A 22,534-nucleotide genomic window follows, 5' to 3' on the forward strand; every position below is an offset into this window, starting at 1 on the left:
CCACACTGCAAACAGATTTTTATAACTATTAGCACCTATAAACTCAGTGATAATCTGCCTTGGTATGATGGAATCTCTTTCAACCCCAGACCAAAAAACCCAAAATTATACAAAAACATATTCACTGGACTAGATTTTGGGTGGACTGTGAAACCTTTTTGGAGAGTATGGTCTTTCTATTAACTGATTGCAACTTTGTAATATCGCTCATTTAATTTCTTATAGAAACAAGCATATGGATCATCATGAGGTCATTTATTTGTTCTATTTCTTCAAAGACTACAGAAAAAAAGAGCAATACTTCAGTTACACTTTGAATACACTGGACAGCTTATTACTCTGCTTGACTGAAATGAGTAGCCAAATTAAAAAGTCCAATTCCAGAAACACAGGATCTAAATCAAAAAACCCAAATAATATAACATCATCAAAGCAAACAGTCTTAGAACCCTGAAAATCTTTTTTGTTTTTTTGGATGATTGATTTAATGATAATTGCCAAGAAATGTCAAAACTGATTAATAGCTTTTTCGGTTTCCATTTTTTTTAAAGCCACTACTTAGCTTCAGATTGTCAACATAGTTTCTTGAATGAGGAAGCAATTTTTGTGCCTAGCAGTAGAAATAAGAAAAAATGCTTTGCTGATTTCTATCTTACAAAAGAAAATAAAAACTCACCCAGAAAAACTAGCTAGTATGTTATAGTTCAATGTGAATTTAAAGAAAAGAATCCCCCTTCAAAAGCTTTGAAAGCCTTTCAAATCATAAGGTTATGGTTTCTATATTTACACTATGAGACTCTTACCTAAGTATTAAAGGTGCCAGTAAAAAAAAAAAAAAAAAAATCTATTGGCAATTCTTGCCTTTTCTAAAAGGTATCTATTCTTACATCATCTTGGTCCATTTTTTTTTTTAATGAAAATGTGAAAAAAATCAACAAGGAGCCATTGGTAGATTGATCTAAAAGTCAAAGAAGAATACCCCTGTAGAAAATTTACTGAATGTATGAAGTCTCAGTACATACATATATTTAGGGAAAGAAATATAATATGGCTAGAAGACACGAAAAGTTTTAGTGGTTGTTTGGTTTAGAGTTTTCGTATATTTATGAGAAAGCAATATTTGAGCTGATTCAAATGCAGATTGCTCAAATGAGATACTGTCTACAAGAAGAAATAAAGTTAAGCTACGTGTTTGAAGAATGATTGCTACTGGAAGATTTGGAGTGAGCTCAGTGGGTTTAGAGCTGCATTACTGTTATTTGAATTAACTGAGGATAATAAAAGGGGAAACTAGAAAGTAAGTGCTAACGAGTATAAAAGAGAAAGAGGAAAGGCAAATGCAAACCAGAGAGACAAGGGAAAGGACATTCAGGAGGAGAAAGACACCAATATTGTAAGATGGAAAATAATGAAACAAAATAAACATGAAATTAAAATGAAAAGAACAAAAGAGAAGACACTATACAGGCATGCGAAGAAGGAAAAATCAGGGAGAAAAATAAATCTGAGAGAAAAAAAAGCCATAAAGAAAAGAGTATAACAAATTTATAATCAACTATAAAGACAAAAAATGCCTAAAAAGTAAAGAAAGAAAATAGAAGAATTTTATCAGAATCAGTGTTTAATTAACATATGTAAGTAAAATTACGCATCTTTTATAAAAAATATGAAAAAAAGATCTAACATTTGTTTACTTTCTCTCCATCTCTCCTTCTTGTTGACTGGTTTATTTAATGGTCATTTAGGCCATATGAATGGGTAGAAGAATAATTATTCAGTTCAACAGAAGTCTGTATGGAAAAAAAAACCAACCAAATATTGGCACTCAATAATAAGCTGCTTGTGGTTGATAAGTATGCTAGGGAGATTTTGACTAGACCAAAACCTTCCATTTGAAATTTTAAGGAGTGCTGATTTGGCATAACACTACAAACTACCCCATTTTCAGCACTGCTTTTAGCACTCCTTTCTTGATCAATCTCAGACTGCTATTTGAAACTGCATGGAAAAGTACCCATTCACCATTGCTGTGTTATTAATTTCCTAAAGTGTTCCAATATACTTTACAAAAGTTCCTGTAGGAACAAAATGAGCAATGGCACTCATTATGGGGTGATAATATGTCACTAACAAAATGTAATCCGATGACAGCAGATGAGTGAACATTCTTATTTGCACTTACTGTTTTGCTATAGGAACAGAGCATCTAGATGACTGGAAACGTAACGTGTGTTACATTTAATAAAGTTATCTGTACATTTTGTGTGTAGTGCTGTTAGTTAAATAGCTATGAAAAGTAAATGAAGCAAAACACTGAAGGGGAAAATAGTTAAAGAAAATCAAGTAGATCTCTGACATATGAAAGGTCAGAACAGATGCGATAGAATGCTCATTTAGTTAAAGGAGGAGAAGAATCTACAATAGAAACCAGCTTTGACTGCAAGTCAAAAACTAATGTTGTATCATAAAGCATCATGGAACAATGCAAATATAAGAAAGCTAAGAGAAGTATATATTGCGTTAATTTTAGCTTTAGTTCTTTTTCTGGTCTTTTCCAAAGCAAGTGGCAGACTTTATATTCTAACTAGTACTTGGTGTGGGGGGGGGGGGGAGAGAGGGACTAATAGATTTTTCTGTATCTTTGTGACCTGCAGGCCTCTCACATACATAATTATCATAAAAATAATAAATTTTCAAAAAAAAAAAAATCGGCCTGCCAGAAGATCTGATGCATTACATTGATGTTTTCCATTGTATTTAACTTAATCCATTTCTGTCAGAATGACATATTTAACATTTATTTAAAATAACATGTTTTAGGGATGAAACTACAGAGAAATTTAGAAATGACGATACCCTATTTTTACATGCTTCAACCCCAGAGGGAATTTTTTAAGTCCAACCTAGGCACAACTTGAACACCACAAAAAGCAACATGTCCACATTAACAGATAGGAAACCATGAAGATGGGTATACATCTGACTTCATTCATTTTCCCAGGAGCTGGCTGCCTATGTCAAATTTGGATTCAGAGTCCTTTGGGTAGTGACTACTGTTTCCATTACAGGGCTGCTGGTAAAATTGGGGATGATGTCACCCACTTTTTTTCATAATAACCTACTGGTTATTTCATAATAGCCTTCTCTTTCAAGATAGGATCTAAAACCTAAAGCTTTCTCTTGAGAACAGCTATCAATAAGTTGCCTTTGGAAAAAATCCTTTTCTGAATGCAGCAGGAAGTGATACACCTGTGTTTGCCTTTTATACAATAGCTCAGTGTAATGCCAAACCTACTGGCCAAAGTTTGAATTCTGTGGCACAGTTGCCCGCTATGTGATATGAGCGCCTGATGAGTAGTGTACATGTAGGTCAGTGTCCATGGCTAAATGTCAGATATATTTTGCCGGAGTAGGTGTGACTAAAATTAACGAAGGGTGCACACCTGTACTAAAGTCAAGACTATCCAGCTCTCAACTTCTTGTCCAGAAATGGTATGTGAAAACAGTTATTACAGCCCGTATTGCTCTCTTTGATGACATCTGGGAGCCTTTCAGAAAAAAAGATCCAAACAGAATCATAGAATAATTTAGGTTGACAGAGACCTCTGGAGCTCATCTTGTCCAACCTCCTGCTTGAAGCAGTACCAATGCAGATCAGGTTACTCAGGGACTTATCCAAATGAGTTTTTAGTATCAACACAAATAATATAACATAACATAATATGTATTTTTTTGAATATCTGTCAAAGATGAAGATTCCACAACCTGTCTGGGTAATTTGCTCCGGTGTTTGACCAAATTACCAAAAGTTCCAATATTTGAACATATTCAGATGTTCTTCTTTTGGGAGACCATATGTGGTGTAATGATTAGTGAGCTGGGCAGTTGTTCCTCTTCTCTCTCCCAAAGCAGCATTCATATCTCAACAGCTGATGGTCAAGCCTTATTTAACTATTGTGATTCTTGTTCTTCCCTATTAGTAGATGCCCTGTTCTTCTACATATTCTTGTATTTTTTTTAAAAATCAGTGGGACTACTTGTGCAGCAGGAACCCAATCCAAGTAACAGTGGAGAACTCAGGTCCTTAGTTACTCTTTTCTTAAATTTCTGTTTAGTTTTTTATCAAAATTACAACCACCGTAAAGTGAGCTTAAAAAACAACTCCTCACCTAATAAGGACTCAAATTGTTTCTTCTGCTGTTCTGGAAAATTTTTAAAAAAATCAATCTATAGCTGCTGCAAAAAGATCCTCAAAAATAAAATTCAGTCTGAAAATTTACTCCCAGCTTCCTTCTGCATGTTATCCCCTAATCAATCACATGATAATTCTGCTTAAAAATGCGTCAACATAATTTTAACTGGAGAATCATCCTGAAGGAGAAGGACTGATCTTATAGTGTGAATCCAGTGAAATCACTGTTCTATAAAACTGAGTAGAAAAGCAATTAGTTCTAAAAGCTGTGAAGAGGAGCTCCCTGTGCAGAAGACTATATCTTCTAGATTCTTTCTCACAATCATAAAGCAGAAATAAACAAATCAAATTGAGAGATAAAATAGAACTAGAAAACTACAGAAAATGGCAATACGGATGTCCAGACATAAAGACAGGAAATCTATACAGTAGGTCAGCACTCAGCCTGGAGAGCAGAAATTGAAAAGAGAGTAGGGAGAGGTCAGAATGGTATGGAAACAGAGAATAAAGAACAATTGTTTACAATTTTTTATATTCTAGGAGCTTATGGAAGCTCGATGAAATTATCAGGAAGACAGCTTTAATCAGAGAACATGATTTTTCACAAAAAACAGAATTGCATTGTTCCAGTCACTGTCAGAGTATCTGTAGACCCAGCTGACAGCTGGAAGCTATGGTCAACATATTAGGGTAAGAAATGCTGTTTAAATACTGTGTTTCATATACTTAGTTCTTCAATAGGAACTATTGGTCAGTCTTTGAGACAGAATTCTTTAGTCTGACCCATTCTAGAGTTTCTAGAATCAAATGTTTCGAAGTCTTCCAACTTTAAAAGAGTAAGCTAATACAAGCTATTTCACTAACACAAATATGTTCCATTCTAAAGAGAGAAAACTGGAACATACAAACACCATGACACACTGTGAAATGTGTTAGTTTTAGAGGGCACAGTGAGATTTTTGAAATATGTTCAGAAATGCAACAAGGATAATCAGAATATATTGATTTGTTCCATCAACTTTGACAAATTTCTTAACCTTATTATCTACAGTTTCTCCATCTTCAAAATTGGTATAATAGTGATATTACATCACAGAGGAATTACATTGTAACTATCTGACTAGAGGTTCAACTGTTTATGTGCTTTGAAGTGGTGTTTATTTGTTCCAATAACTTTTATTTTATAAGTGAAAGTGTTGAGGTCCCAGAAAAAATCTCTGAAACAGATCAAGAGAATTTCATTAAGAAGTGCATAACTGACCTTCCATACAAATAAAGTAAGAACAATTACAAAGGAATATCTCAATTCTATCTTTAAGTGGTTGCATTATGTTCAAAGGAGTTTACTCTTGCTGTTTCCAGGTGTGTGAGTCCTAAAACTATAGTCTGCAAGAATCTAACTTTTGAAGACTAACTTTTGAAGTTTGGAGAAACTAAATTTATCACGTATATGATATAATTGTAAAATGTTTTTCTTTAATTTATGAAAATGAAAAAAGAGAAATTGATCTTGTAAGAGTATGTGCAGTGTCTGAATCTGCAGCATGAAGCCAGAGTTCATGGCATGCCTGAGACAGCAGTTCTACTATGAAGAACAGTGGGAAAACCCCTCATATTTGAAAACTTATTCACAATTAGGTTCATACAATCATCAAAAACAGAGACGAAAAGAGGCTTCTCAGAAATTGTTTAAAACCTGCTCTGAAATGCAGGACCCATGATACATATTTTATTTCTAAAAGACGTTTTCTTAACCTCTTAAGGACCTCCAGTAATGGAGACTCTATAATTTCTTCCAACAATCTATTCCAGCACTTTATCAGCTTTACCAGAGATGAAGAAGTCTATTCCTCATGTCTAACATGAGTCATCTGTGCTATAATCACAATTCAAGACATTTTTTGCCCTCTCCATTAAAGTCTCAAATTGCTTCACCCTCAAGAGTAGAGGAAATAGAAACTCCTTCAATCCATAACTGGAGCAAAAATTCCATGAATCATAACATGTAGTTTGTGTAGCATCATTCCTTGCTTCTTTCCACATGTCATTCTCTGATCAACCACATAAGAACATTTATTTTCTTCCATTCTGCAAGATCAGGTTACCATTTCTGAAGACTTCTTTCATACCTCCCTGTCTTCTCTTCTTTAATTTACACAACTCCATTTCTTTCAATCTTTCCACAGAGACCATGGAAAGCCTTTCGTCAAAATCTTTTCTGCAGCACAGTGCACAAAATTAGCTGGAACACTTTGCACTTATGTTTTGCAAGGTACTCTCACCTATACATTAACATATAGGCCAGAATGCTTGCCTCTTTATCAAAGGTCACAAAGGAGACATTGTAGTTATGGTATGCAGCTCTGGCCTGAGGTTAAACAAACAAGGTAACAATGTAAGAAACTGCTGGACATTGCACACAATGTACAGGAAAAAGTGGTTGGCCAACTCTAGTCTAGCACTGCTGAACTAATAAAACATTAACGGGATAAACTGGCAGGCTAAATATATGACAGGGAAGCATCAGGAAGTCCCCTTGGGTTAAGAATATCAGAAGAAAGAGAGGTGCTGGCTTTTTGAGGATGTTGAGGATCAGTGACTAAGGCCAAAATAACCAAAAAAGAATATAAAAATGAGAAAAACAGGGATGATGAAAGATTAAAAAGTCTGTGGGTTGCTTATTTGGAGGGAGAAAAAGAGAGAAAAGGGAATTTAAGGTCAACCATGTGACTGGGACTTTTGAAAGGCCCCTGCTAATCAGCCCTGTGCCTGACTACCACAGCCTGATATAATAATAAACCTCTTGTTTTTCTGATGACACCATGTGTGTCCAACTGGCTTCTGTGGTCAGTAGCACTACGATGACCTCCCTAATGCTAGCAAGGGGACAGAGGCTGGACTGAACTGCCCAACAGACTTTATGTCCCCAAATACTTTTTGGAAGAATGAGTTGTTCCTACAACCTCTCACAAATATTTGTTGATTATTCTTGCTTACATGCTGTACCATTAACTGGCTTCCATCCTGTTTTTCAGACTCATTCTTCAATACATCAAGATCATTCTTATGTCCAATGCTGTCTTTTACAGCTTCATGTCTACAAAACTAGTACACATACTTTTGCTAATGCATCGTAGGGAAAATATTCAAGTGAATTGGATCTGGGAGATACCTTTTCAGGACTCCATCAATATATCATTTAGTTTTAAAAGTGAACCATTTACACCTATTCTTGGATTATCCAACAAAGTTTGTACCAGGAAATCTGGACAAAATTTGTTTAGAATACTCTCATGTCAAGAAGTGTCAAAAGCTTTACTGAAGTCAAGATATGTCAGCAACTACTTCTCACCCATCCACAAGATGTGTTATCCTATCACAGAAGGAAATTAGATTAGATATTAACTACTTATTCTTGACAAATCCTTCATGGCTGCCACTCATCTGCTTGTTATCTTTCATCTGTATACAAATGTTCTGCTTATTTATTTCAGATTTCTTTCAACGGTTTGAAGTTAATTGACTAGTCTCTAATTCTCCAGTTTCTCTTTCTTTTCAGTAACAGGCACTGTGTTTACCCTTTCCCAGTCTTTTGATCTGTCAGCTGGCAGTCACAAATCCTCTGAGATATCTCGATAACAGCTCTGAGATTACTTTGACCATTTTTTCACATCACAAGGCATTGAAAGCATAAGTACCACCAAAATTTTCCTTCATTTTGTAATCTGAGATCTTGCCATATTTTTCTAGTATTACTTGCAATAACCATCTGCTGCAGTTGACCTTTTTATTGAAGGCTGATCTCTGATAAACTGAGTAATGGCAAATATTTTCCTTTGTCATCTCCCTGCTATTAATGAATTCACAGCATAATTTTTTGTTACCTATATATCTCTTGCTGGTTACATCTTAATCTGTGTCCTGGCCTTTCAGGTACATGCTCTTCTTTTATAATCACTGTATCTAGAATTTAATTTCTGTATGATTTCCTCTAGCAGTCAATGAAAAGCTCATGATTTAGGCAAGCAAGTGACTCTGTTTACTGAAGATATATGTCAGAAGAAAAACAAAAGAATGATTCAAACCCCAGTTAATTCAATTAGTATGTTACTGTGCCCTTTGTAGGCCTTGACTCAGGTTGCAAAGGTCAGTGAACAGTTCTGGAATAGTATTGTCAGCAAATTCAAAAGCATGTTATGAATTGGTGATACTGTAGCAGAAACACAAATGTAAAACTTTGGTATAACATCGTGGAAGATTCACAGTTGCAGGGCTGCAGATGAGAATACCTGTGCACTACCATGCACAAGTCTGGTAAAGGACACAACTAAAGCAAGGCTCCAAATTCATGAAATTCCTCTCATGTTCTAAATCACTGATTGTTATAAATACTGAAATCCATACAATCACTACAAAAGAGCAAATGGAATATACATATGCAAACAATTACAGGGAGAGAGTTCACCTTTTCCTCCAGCTGCAAAAAATCAAAACAAACAAGGAAAGAGACATTGCAGGAAACACTGAAAATCTGTTTTATAGCATATAAAGTAAAATTATACATAGTGTTTATCAAGATCCGATGAACATTTTCTTCATACTGAGAAGAAAAGGTATTGCTTCAGTGGGGGATGGGAAATGCTCATATAGTCTTAGAAAGCCAACAACTCCGCAAGTTTTTTTTTCTGTACAGAGGGAATCACCTAATTTACTGTTTCATAAAAAAATATGCAGCAATCCAGTGGTGCATATCTTTTTGAAAATTGAGTCACAAATCTAACTGCTTACAGATAAGAGAATTAAGTGCTTCCAAGTCTCTAGAGTACTGCAACAAATTATATCAAGCAGAATCAAAAGTTATAGTGTTTGGAAAATGGCAGCTCTCCACACTCAATAAAATATTGTACAACCTAGCTCAATCTCCCTGTCTTCTTGCAGAGCACCAATCTGCTCTAAAAGTACCCAGTGCTTAGGTGCCTCATGCTTCCAATCCTCTGCGGTCTACACAGGTTACGTATAGTGTCAGGGCTTCAGCAGTGGTACTTATTTATATACACCTGTCAAATTTTTATAATTAGTCCTTGACAGAGACTAACTAGCATGACATGGTCTGGGATAACTAGTACTCTTCAAAAAATTCCCAAGAACAGTTTGGGTTTTAAGCACTGGCAAAAATGAAATTCCAATAGTTTAAATGCCTCCCAGTTTAAATGCCTCCTTTGGAGGGAGAAGAGACATTAATAGTATGAACGTAGCGAGACTGTGCCAATTAGCTTGTTGACCTGGTACTGTTTAATTTAACATTATAAATATAGTCATAATAATTACAACTGTTGCTACCACTACCTCTAGGAACCTCTTCCTAACTTTGGATCTTATATGCAGGACAAAATGCAAACTCTTTGATTAATGTCTTCTTTGGGCAAAGAGACCCAGAAATACAGCTGTTTTAGATCTGAGAACCATTAGTTGCATCCCTTCCCTCTACAGTTTTCTTAGCTATATGCCCTTGGAATTCATCTTGTTCTGGATTTCCAGAATAATATTTCCAGTTAAACCAGTCAAGGACAATATGAAAGAAAAGCGAGAAACCCAGGTTTAGTGAACTAATTTTGCATTTGTTGATGCCAAATCCTAGTTTGTTACAGACCTATGAAAAACAGAATCTGAATGGAACCTGTCCTGATCTGATCTCACCCCTTTTCGAAAGATTGGTTTGGATTCTGAAGGCAATGAAGAAAACTCATGGCAACTGACACGATGATGAAACTCAAAGGCTCTATCTAATTCTTCAGGAATGTCCATACTCAACAGGAAGGATAAATCTGCAACTATCACAAAATTTACTTAAGGAAGCTCTTCAAACCACCTCCAGTCTCTCAAACTTCTCTTTTCTCTGTCTTTTAAATCAATTATATTAACAAGAGCAGTTCAGGTTTGTACACACATTATGTAAGTGACATCAGTCTTGCCTTAAATTTTCCATTCCAGAAATTTACGTTCTAATTGCATCTTTCCTTCCTTTCATATTCTGAAGGTAAAAAGGGTAATGGATTTGTACTGCTTAACATTAGACACCTACCTTAGATAGTAAGTTAAGAGGCTACTGGGGTCTTCTTAGGACCCCAGTACAGTCAAAGCAGAAGGAGAGGCTATATATATAATCCGTATAAAGGATTATTTAAAATACTGATTGATATTAATTTCCACATTTGAATGATGCTCTGGAAAAGAATATTTTTCTGCCCTGACTAAATGGATAGTTTATAGACGCTAGCCTGTTAACCTGGGAAATCAAATTAAGCATCTAATGTTGGGTCGTATGACTGTCCTCAATATTTATTTACAAATTCAGGAAGAATACTTCTTCCTTTTTTTGAAGTATCATATTACATGCACAAAAATTGAGATGAATAAAGTTTAAAAGAATAGAGTCAATCATTTGCAGTTATCCATTAATACCAAAAAGCTCATTCTTGTATCATCTTCATTCGCCTTCTAACTCTCAGCAGCTTGAACCAAAGTCTTTAAATCCAACTCTACAAGCTGTCTGTATCAACAAAGACTGCTTCTAATGTTCCTGTACTTAGTTTAAGAAAGAGCTTCTTAAAAGCAGACATTTTAACGTCCATTAGTACTTCTGTCTTTAATAAAATAGAAGTTGGAATTCCCTTTCGAGCTTTTCATGTGAATGCTACAGTATAGCAGATTTGGCATTTCTTTGATTTCAGTACTCCTGCAGCTCCAAAAAAGTGACAGACCCAAGAACATTAAATAAATTTTGGAACATATTATTAATTACATTAGTAGTTATACCATACTGCAGGTAGGTAAGCAGGTTACAGGCAGCAATTCTCATTTATCATTATTCTTCATTTCTTTAACTTACAGATAATTAAATGTATCATTAAATTTAAAATGGGATTCAGATGTTACGAAAATAGTTACTAAAATATTTGTAGTAGGGAGTTCATCCAACAACATATATCCAAATTCAATATCTTTCCTCCTACCATTTATAATCACCTGTTTTTCATATCAGTTTGATTAATAATGAGAAGGAATAATTAAATGCTCCCTTCTTACATAGGTATTCATTTTGTTTTAGGGATAATTTTTGGGTATCTACTATGCACAGAATTAACGTTTATAGTAGTTCTTCAGGTGTACTTTTTTTTTTCCAAAATGCAGGCACAAGTATAACAAAATAAAGCAGTTTCCTGGGTAAGAAAATGTAAATGGTTAGATATTTTTAATGACTTCTAGATCAGTCTACAAATGTCCAACTACGTTTTTTAGATAAGATGACAAAATGGTGACACATGAAAGAATATACAAGCTGTCTAATTAATAACAAATATTTTAAACATTTATTTGATGTCCATACAAAATACTTCTAGACTCAGTCTTTTAATTCTGTAGTAAATTTCTACAATAAATTTCTATAGTAAAGCAGTAAGTAGCAAAAGACAACCTGGCTAATTTTCACTTTTTTAATCTGCAAACACAGCATTCTTGGAAACAGACAAGGACTGGGCTCTTTTTTCCTGAGTTCAGCACCAGATTGATGCAAGGATAGCAAATAAGTGTGAAGCTCATTAGTTTTATGATATAAAATTCAATTTATTTCCCAGAATTATAGAATTAGCCTGGAAAAAGAAAAAGAAAATTTACAAAGTAAATAGAAAAAAAAAAAAAAACAACTTTGCAATCCCACAGTAAGTAAGAAGGCTTTCCAGTGTAGTAAGTTCATTGGGTCTTTTTGACTAGCTAGAGGTGCAGCAATATTGCATCAGGCTCCCTAAGCTCCAAAAGCCCTAGACAAATGGTCACTGCAAACATGTATTCTGCACAGCATGACACATCCAAAGGATACTATTTGCAATATATTCCTGAGCTATCTATGCATAATAATGTGATGTAGATATAAAGTCACATCAATTTGTCAGACTCGCTGAAGCTATAGGCATGCAAGCATAAAGTATGTTTTCCAAGACATATTTGTAAGTTACACTGTCTCCCTCTTTCACTTATATCATGGCTCCATCTAATCCAGTGATATAGCCTTCTTTTTTAATTTTCCTTTATTTTTATTTTTTAATAAACAAGTGCAATTGGGGATTCTACTAGTTACTGTTGATTAGTGAGAATCTGCTGTGTAAACTATGACATCTCAAAATTTAAAACAGATTTTGCAAATGTGGTTTTAGAATTTGCAAACTGACTAAATGTCTGTATGTAGGCTCTACAAATTTTGCAACTTAAAGCAATGAGAAGAATTAGAAAAATTAATAATTTTTGTTCTGGCATGATGAATACATTTCATTAATACAATTAAAGTCTTACCTGGTCTGAGGGAGAACAGCATTTATTTGTCATTTTCATCTATAGAACAGAGATTGAAAAATACTCAGTTATTAATATTCTGATGCTAAAAGTTACTGTGAGGCAATTAGCACTGACATAGTTAATGCACACTGGTATTAGTACTTCAAAATTATAAGAAATTTTTATATTTTCAGTGCAGAAATACTAGATTATAATTATCCTAAGCCTAGAAAACAAAGGACTCAAAAGACAGGAAACCTTTCATCACAGTTTTCAGGAAATCCTTCATAAAGAACTGGCTGTATGAATTTACTTTGCCACTGTGAAAATATTATACTGTACTATAGATATCTCTTTTAGATCTCAGTTAACAATTATTTAAGCAGATCTGTAAATTAGGCATGTGCTCAAGTACTTTGTGAAATGAAGGACGCAGCATATAAAACAGATTAAGGGAATTGTTTAGGATTTCCTTTTGTTCAATATAAAGTAACACATCTTCCTTTTTGCTCACAGTTTAGTCAATGAAGAGGTGTGCTGATTTTGGCTTTTCTTTGACAGTCATAATTGGCATAGGTGACTGCTGAACAAACCTTGACAAACCCTTCTTTAAAGTGAAACACTTCTTAATGCGAAATATTAGTAACAGTGAACTAAAGATATGGGATTTAGACATGAAAAGATTGAATGACTACAAGAAAAGACTCCCCTATATCTAGGGATAGAACCTGCAAACAGTCACACAGCTGATGAGCCCTTCCAAACAATCTTATCATCACAAAGCATTTCCCCTCATTTTATAAAAAAATGAAAAGCTTGTGATAACAGACCAAAAGCTACAATTGCACACAGGAAAAGATACAGTCACTGGAAAAGAGCAGAAGAAATCCAAGGCTATTACCAGTATCCTAGCAAGAGCAAGAGATTTGCAAGACGAAATCTGTGGATAAACCTCAAAGGCAGAGCATGACAGTAAGAGGCCAACAGGCCTTGCATTATTCCACAACACCAGCCTCAGCTCTTGTTGGGCTTGGTCTGGATCTGTCTTGGTATGTCTGGAGCTGTGTTACAGCTTGTTTAGCTATAACAATTATCTAAAGAGCATGAGACTCATTTTTTTTGAGAAAAGTGCAGTTGTGGGGTGTAATGTTATATATATACTGTCGCGGCCCGAAAGGAGTCGTTCAGGACGACCTCCCTCCCCTTGGGGCCAAACGACCAAGTTCGTGATGCCCTTGGACTGAATTAAGGTGAAACGACACCAGCCAACCGGTTTTAAGATTTATTAACACAAAGATAAGGCATGTGGTCAAATAGGATAATTCAATGGTGAATACTGCAACTAGCTAGACAAAAACAGATCTTACCAACATTCAACAAAAGAGAGGGGGAAAGAGAGAGAGAGAGAGAGAAAGATATCACCACCCGTGGATCCAGCGGCGTCCTGTTGGTCCTCTTCCTTTGGGAGTCTCGGCAGTGGGGTGGCTCCCGTCTGGTGGTAGGTGGGTCCTCTTCACCCTGGGTGTAAGTTTTGGTGGTGCGCGTGCAGTAATTACAACTCGAGTTGGGTCCGACCCTAGGTTAGCTCAGAATGACACGCGTGCAGTGGTTGCAGCTCGAGTTGGGTACCTCCAAAGAGGGACCCTGAACAAAGAGATCCCTGGGCAATTATAGCTTTTTCAAATTAAGTTTCCCACCCCCCCACGTGGTAGTTCAGACCAATAGTAATTTTTGAGTCTGGGGTCTCCTGCTCCTTATTGGATCTCATCGTTGTTCCTAGGCAGGCTGTTTCTTTTCTCCCTTATCTTTTCTGTTGCAGTTTCTGCCGACAGGTGTGTCTTCCATCCTATAGGTGTGTCTTCCTTCCTCGGGTCCCACCATCATCTCTCAAGGTCTTGACAAAGAGGTGGTAACTCCAGCAATTAGCACTGTTTCAGCAGTGCACAGGAATGCAAATTGCTGGTAACTCCCTTATCGTTCCCGCCTGCACCAGCTCTGGGGCCCTTTCTCACCAAACTAGGGAGTGCGGCCTAAGGCTTCAGCAAATTTAGCCACTCATGCCAAGCAAGTTTTATAGAAGTTGTGCTAAAAACGGATCCCAAAGTCTCTGCCCGATTGTGGTCTCGTTCAGTGCAGGCTCGGTGTGTTCCGGGTGGTCGCAGGGAGACCATCTCGGGGGTCGCAGCAGCCCAGTCCTGTTTCCGCCAGGGACAGATGGCTTGTTCGGGGTTATGGCCTGCCTGCACCCCATGCACCAAGAAATGTTTAAGGCAAAAAATTCATTCATCTGTCCGCCACATATACATATGCAGATATTTGTAACTAATTGATAGCAATAACAAGTGCTTATTCTGTATGGAACCACCCTAAACAAAATGACCCTAGAATAAAACGCAACACAGAGGAATACAGCATGATAGCAAGGGCCTTGAATGTACACATGGAGGATGACACAAAGGCCCCAGGGCTATAAGAACTTGTCAGTCATAGGCCATAAGGGATCGTTCCCCCCACTCAGCTTTGCAACCCACTTGAACTGAATTGTGTATTTGAACCGTGCAGGTGTGCCAACTGAGGCCCTGCGTGATGAGGTGGCCAAAGCTGACCTGCCGGCTGCCTGGGGCAGCTGCCAGGCCTGGCTATCACCCTGGCAAGGCATCTGATGGTGCGCAGGGAGGGTCCGCCAGCCCCTTGGAGGGGTCATGCTACCCCAGAGGAGGAGTGGGGCCACCACAACAGAGGCAGGCCACAGACATCTGCACCATAGCTCAGGCAAAGACCAAGGATGAGCATTCCCAACATGCAGCTTCCAAGCAAAAGGGGAGCCTCCAGCAAGGCTTCTCCCAGCTCTCTCCCACAGCTCTTCTCACAGCAGCCTCATCCCCGGCTGCATGTCAGCACTGGCCTTGAGCACATGCAGCCAAATCCCTGGGATGGGGTGGGGGGTGGCAGAAATTGTTGGCCACTCTCAGGGCCTTGACAGTAACAAACTGGTGGGAACCCAAGAAACCTTATCTGTAACCTGCGTGCTACAAATTAGTGAAAAGCCCGGTGTTACAGAAGGAAGCAGTCCTCACCAGTCTGATTTGGGGGATTGGTAGCAGACTTAATCTTGGGCATTTGAGAAGACATAACAAAAAGGTATCTTAAATACTTTAACATCACCAGGAATACCATCACCCCCTGCCTATCTTCAGCTCCAGCAATTCTCCAGTGCTTTAGAGAAAAATATACACAAGAAGTAACTACTCAGAAACCAAGCCACGCACACAGAAAATACTATTTCCCTGCAGGTGACCACAGACACACTAAATTATGAGATCACTATAACATAATACAGTGCAAATAAACAGAATAAGCAGTGATCCTGTCTCCTTTCACCTTGCTTTCCAGTTAAATCAAACTATTTTAAGTTCTCTTTATAAAAGGAAGAAATTCTGTTATCTGACTTTCTACCTTACTATGTTCAGATGTGCCTGTGAAAATGTGCGTGAGACTGGCCATGCAGATTCTCTGGAGAATGACAGAAGAGTAATGTGAAGAGCATCATCACAAACAGCATCGCTTCCAGTTATTAAGGGCAATATGGAAGGATGCTTTGGATTCCACAGCTATTCACCACATAGGCTTAACTCATTCTTTATTCAAAGCAGGGATGGTTGCAGCCCTGATGTAAGCGGGGCAAGGGGAAAGATCTCCTTCTACATCACATTGTGCCCCTATGTCACTGGACTGAGCAGAGGGAAGTATGCACTCTCCATACTGCACAGCACCATGTGTTCCCTACATCCCTCCACAGCTGGTGCATTGTGGCAGGAATACAAATGGAATTTGCTACACCTTGTTGGGAATGTATGTGTTTTAAACACTGTAGTACAGTAATGGGTGTTTGGAAGAGCAGGGAAGCTAAAACCAAAAATCTGGATCTGCAAAGAGTGCGGTGGCTGAGTCAGACAAATAGAACTGTTAAACAATCATAATTACTATACTGTGTTTAAATGAATGCATAGGAATCTGCAGGGGGCAGGAAGAGAATGGGGCTGCCATGACTCAGCTCCCAGGCTGGGATTTACCTCACTTAGCTTTGGCAATTCAAAAAAAAAAAAAAGTTATACATTTAATATATCAATATTCTCTTTCTAATCAGCAGAGACATATGAGGATCTTGACAGCTGTCTCTTTCTCTTTTCGCACAGCAAGAGGATCCTATTTGATTGGCTAAATTTAGCTGACATGATTCCTACCCTTACTGACTACCCTTTACAGTCTCAGTGGTTTGATCTGATGTACTTCCAAATAGGAATTCCTGCACTGAAAAACAAAAAGAAGTGGCAGAAAAGATACATTCTCTTGTGCTACTACCCCTAGACAGCAATAGAATGGTTTGTATAATCACTGAGCAATAAGATTTGTATACCGCTTCCTACAGGTTATGGACACATAATGGATTTTGTTTTGATCTACATGCACCTCACATATTGGTTTGTAAAGAAAGAAAGGCCTACTCCTCTTTCTTTTTTATATGAATGTTCAAAGCTCATATTTCATAAGCCTCTCTCTAATCAAACTGAAATTTCACTCCACTGTTGTAGATATACATGTACATGTAAGCATAAGAGAAAATGTTTAAGTCCTACAACACATGGAAATTAAATCCACTGTCAAAAGCATATATATGATTTAAGATTAATATCCTTGTTTTGAAGCCAAATTTTAAGTTTCTATCATCCTCCAATGAGCTGCTGGAATGATTTAAAAAGATCATAAATAATGGTTAAAGTGGAACAACTGCATCTTTTTATTCCTTATCTGCTTATGAACTGTTCATTTATTAAATTCGTTATTAAATTTGAAAAACACAACACCTTGAGAACACACTGCAAAAAAGAGAAAACCTTGAGAGATCTATAAATATAAGAAATAAGTTTCTATGAGGCAAATGAATCGGCAACATCAACTTCAGGTGTTTCTACCTATCATGTCTATATTAATGTTTGGTGTTATGTATGAAAGAAAATAATTAAAGCCCATGACAAAAGCTAAAAACGTTTAATAGATAGCTATCTGAATGGTGCACAACAGAGGGGGGATTCTAAATTATTCCAAAGAATTGTCTCCTAAAAACATCTCCTGCACAGCGCTGTCACTTCCCTGCAAAGAACCCTCTAACTAAACAAACCAAACAGTAGCAGCGAGAAGCACATGCAGATCAAGTTGCTGCCTATGCTTTTTGATTCATTATGGCAGCTTCACTGCCAGCTTCTGTTCCTTTTCTTCCCTCAGTGTCTTTAACTGTACCTCCTTTTGTGAGAAAAGGGTTGTAAGAAGAAATAGATGGGAGGTGCTTACTCTCTGTTTTCTTCCTCCTCCAAAAGGTAAATGTGAAGATCTTGGAACACACTGAGGAGACTAAGGATTGAATCATAAAGGAAGAGGATAGGGAAGTTTCCCTTTGGTAGAAAAGTATGCAAAAAACAAGGGTATGGACAGAATGGTGAATAGTGGGGGGCATGGATCTTTAGAAAAAAATCTGTATTGCTTGTAAAGATGACAATTACTGGCAGGTTTTCCTAACTCAGCATACAAGGGAAATATCAGGAAGGCAGGCTGAAAAGACACGCTTACATCTTTCTCCATGTTGCCATATTCGCTGTGCTTTTCTGTCTTATAAGAACTAACTGTCTCCAGGCTAATACCAGAATCATTATTTCTCATCTACAGAGTAACACTTTCTAGCTATGCTAACATTCAGTGGTAGCATCCTTAGGCAGTGACAACTCCTCACGTCTTCACTACTGAAAGACAACTCCTCCCTTTCACTTGATCCCCTGAGAGCTTGCCTTTGCATAGAAGTTAGATGTTTCAGTACTTCAAAAGAGTAGTCTGATATTAGCAGAAGTGTCAGATTGTGGCAGAATTATTTTTGTATTGTCTACATTAGGACTGTCTTCTGGCATCAGCAGGGGATCTGGCAGAGAGCTGCCAACTGCTGAAAGGGCAAAGTGGCAAAGCATTACGATGCAGGAAAGACAGCATGCATTGTAAGAGATCAATTCACCTCCATCAGGATCTCTTTAAGAACTAAAAGTCAAAAATAGATGATTCGAATGGTATGCAAACATGTACAGCAAAGAATGTATACAGAAGAGGCACAGATAGGCACAGGTAAAGCAAGAATGACTAAGGTGCAGGAAGAGTTGCTAAAATCAAGAAGCATAAACATCATAGACATAGAAAATCTGAAAATATATAGAAGTAAAAGTGAGCAATGGAAAATATGGCAGAAAAACTTAATAATGGTCAGGTGAAAAGGCTGAAATTCTTGATGCCAATAGTCTTAGTAACAAGGCCCATTGTGATCACGTACCTAACAGAATTCATTTATCTACAGACATGACAGCATAGGACAGAACAGGAAATGAATAGGTTAAATATTTGGAGAAGCCAATGAACTCAGTGTTGGCATGTACTCATGAAATTAACCCTTGAGAAGTTAGGAAATTACCTGAACTCCAAACCCTAACCCTAATCTCTGAATCCTGATTATCTTCAGAGACTCCTGGAGAATGGCTGAAATTTTACAGGACTAAAGAAGGGCAAATACAGGAAAAATAGTCTGAAGAATTACAGATACATAGCCTAACTTCGACTTCAATAAGATGATCATAGAAAAATACTGACCATTTGTGAGATGATAATAATGTAATAAAAAGTATTCTGAATAGATTTTCAAGAAGTCTACTGTAAAGGCCTTGCCCTAGGCACTGTGGATTTGAAATAGTCCCTTGGCCCTCCCAGTCAAGGAGCCTTCCTTTACTGTAAACTTCTACTGAAATTGCATTCCAGCCTCACATTCTGATCTTTTTGCAAAAGGTTTTGCAATAAAATGGTTTCTCACTGACTTTTACATCTGTTGTTCTGATGATTAGTAATTAGTTAAAATACTACTGTGGCCAGACCCTATTCAGTTGTTCCAAAGGCTGCACCTCTGTCACAGCCTGTTAAGCACTAAATCCAAGTAAAGATTTTACCCACTTCTAATATGATCTGTGTAGAGATTACTCTCTGCCTGGCTTAGAACATGTGAATTTATCACTGCTGTTAACAAAGCTTGATCAAACCCCTACTAAAGAGGAAGACACAAGATGCAGTATTTTGTTTACAGAATTCTATATTGTGATAGATAACTGAAAAATGAAGATTAGTAAAAATACTCAGCAGATAACAAAATATTCTTGTAGACAGGTCATAACACAGTGAGGACACTATGTCAAGACACCTGCTACCACATACATTGCATTTCAAAGAAACAGACCAGAACCCTACCAGTAATAAAATATATTAATAAATACTTTGCTTGTACAGCCACTTTTACTGTCATATTCAGCTACATACTTGGAGTGACTTTAACTCATGGGATTTTTTTAGAAAGCAAAAGAATTGTGATTAGGAACTAGGAAGTGGAATTGCTCTAAAAATATTAAAGTGAACTTCTTTCCACTATTCACACAGCAGGCAATTATGAACATTCTTGAATAATGTATATTATTTCCCTAGAATTATCAAATAGAAACAATAATCTCTAAATTAGGTAATTTACTAAATAGTGCCTAGAAGGGAATATTTATAAAGGATATATCATAAGCAAATTTACTGATTTTGTCAAAGACCTCCTTAAATAATTTCAGATTAAAAAAAAGAATTAATTTAATAGAACTACCATGATCAAATATCTACCATGATAAAGTAACTTTTGAAGACCAAAAAAGTCAAATTATTATGTAGTTTGATCAAAGATTGCTCAAACCTGATACAAATCCTACCCAATATAATCTGAATAACTAAGCATCGATTAACCTGGAGTACAAATTAAAGATATTTATCCTACCAGATCCTGGTTTATAGAAGATGCTTCAGTCTTAACACATCTAAAGAACAAGATTAAAAATCTGCCCAGGTAATTCTCTCAGAGCAAACTGTGCTTGTATTTTTTTCATCATTGATTTCTACCAGTTCATAAAGACTGGTATATATTTTCAATAGTGTACATTATCAAGTTGCCTATTTGACTTTATGTTCCATTCCAGAATTTTCAATAGTTTCCAGTTGTTCTTTCTTGGAATAATAACCTGTTGTCCAAATAACGATTTTCTGTTTCTCTGGAGTTTATTTAGTACCTCTGTTTTCAATAACAAATGCTACTTTTGAATTTACAGGAATAATTTACACTGGCATAAGCACCTCTATACCTGTAGGCAAAAAGATGGAACACATGACTTTAAATAAACCAATTCCTAGACAAATTACAGACGTAAAAATACTGCCTCCCAATGAGCCCCTATAAGTTACACTTCACTAGTTACAAAATTTCCACATGCCTACTTCAAAATCAACAAATGCTAATTTCTGAAGGCATGTTTTAAGCACACTAATTTCGAGAAAGTACAAGTGATATAATTGGCCCTATCCAAAGCTCCATTATATGATTAGAAAGGGTCAGTATTTTGCCTTGAAAGAATCTTTAAAATAATAAAGGCAACCTGAACTTCTATTTCTCTCTGTTTTACAATAGTACTGCAAGTCTTGAAAACTTCAGGACAGCTTTGATTTACCAGAAGCCCTGTCTCTTCTCTTTCCTTTCTCCTTTTCCTCCCAATACACACACATTTGTTTTATATCGCCTATCTTAAATGTGAATTATTTTCTGTCCTTGGAAAATTAGAAATAATTTTAAGACAGCATAGACAAAAAATATGCAGAAAGTAACATACATTTTGAAGTGTCAAACCACTGATGTTAGTTGATATTGCTCTCGGACAGTCAGCACTCTCCTGGGCTGTATATAACTGAAGTATCCCAGTACTAACTCCATCGAGTGCCAGCACTTCAAATGCATTAGATCTGCAGTAAGAAGAAACATATCCATAAAGGAAGATATGTCAGTTTTCTGAAACTGCCCAATATTTTTCAGGGTTCAAGTGATCTTTACAATCTTTGACAAGTTTTGGGTTTTGACTTTACAAAGTAAAGGAAATGTAACAGAAAGAAAGATAATAATGGACAGTATCAGGAGCAATACAAACAATAAATACTTTCTCTGTACCAGTATCTATATGCCCTGATCATTTATTTACTAGGGTATAAATATATGTTTACAATTACTGAACTTAGTGTAGCATACTGAGGACATATGCATTAAATTTTTTGAACAACTATAACAAATCCTGAAACCAAAATGACTTTTTTTCTGCATTTCTTGCATTTTGGTTTCATTTACTAAGGATGTATAAGTTGCAAAGAATTGACTTCCCTAGTTTTAATTTCTTGGATTCCTATAATTTTCTATATAAAATTCTAAGCAATGCTTCCTTTAAGCCCCTTTATGACATAGAAAATCTGAAAAATGTACTTAAAATTTCCTTTAAAGCATCTTTCAGTGTAAGGCCCCTTTTCATAATAGCATCTACGTATGCTAATTGCTAATTGCATTTATTCACTTTCTATGCATCTTTTATATAACAACTTTATTCTGCAAATGCCAGTGCTTTCCTCATTGCTTGCAGTAAATTAGGCACCATCCATGTACTGCTGAAATCCCACACATCTGGATGCTGAAATGGGATATCATTATGCATTTTGAACTGTTAGATTTTTTGGTAGGAACAACAGAAAATTAAGTAGTGGCATGGAAGTGCACTGGTTTAGATATCTTTAAAATATGTGTCATGCAATGTTTTCAGCAACAGAACTTCAGAAAGCTCAAATACTACTATAAAAGACAATTATAAATAGTTGAAAGATTGTGCATATGTTTCTTTTGTATATCATTTGGAAAATATTGCTGCTATCTGCTATATTTGTAGTACAGATTATTTATATGCTATATTGGTTTCTTTTCAGAACTAACCCAGAAGAAAATAAGATACTGACTCAAGAAAAATGCTCTATGTGGTTGCAGGGTTTCCCTGTGATTCTCTGATCTAAGGCCAAGTCCAATAATGCTTAGTTTATGAT

General features: G+C 36.5%; 1 pseudogene; it reads right to left on the bottom strand.

Annotated features, from left to right (window-relative positions):
• Nucleotides 1–22,534, bottom strand: part of LOC135330446 (gamma-2-syntrophin-like) — a 108,415-nt pseudogene that overhangs the window by 23,840 nt on the left and 62,041 nt on the right.

This window comes from Dromaius novaehollandiae, chromosome 21 (assembly GCF_036370855.1).
Source record: "Dromaius novaehollandiae isolate bDroNov1 chromosome 21, bDroNov1.hap1, whole genome shotgun sequence".
NCBI lineage: Eukaryota > Metazoa > Chordata > Aves > Casuariiformes > Dromaiidae > Dromaius > Dromaius novaehollandiae.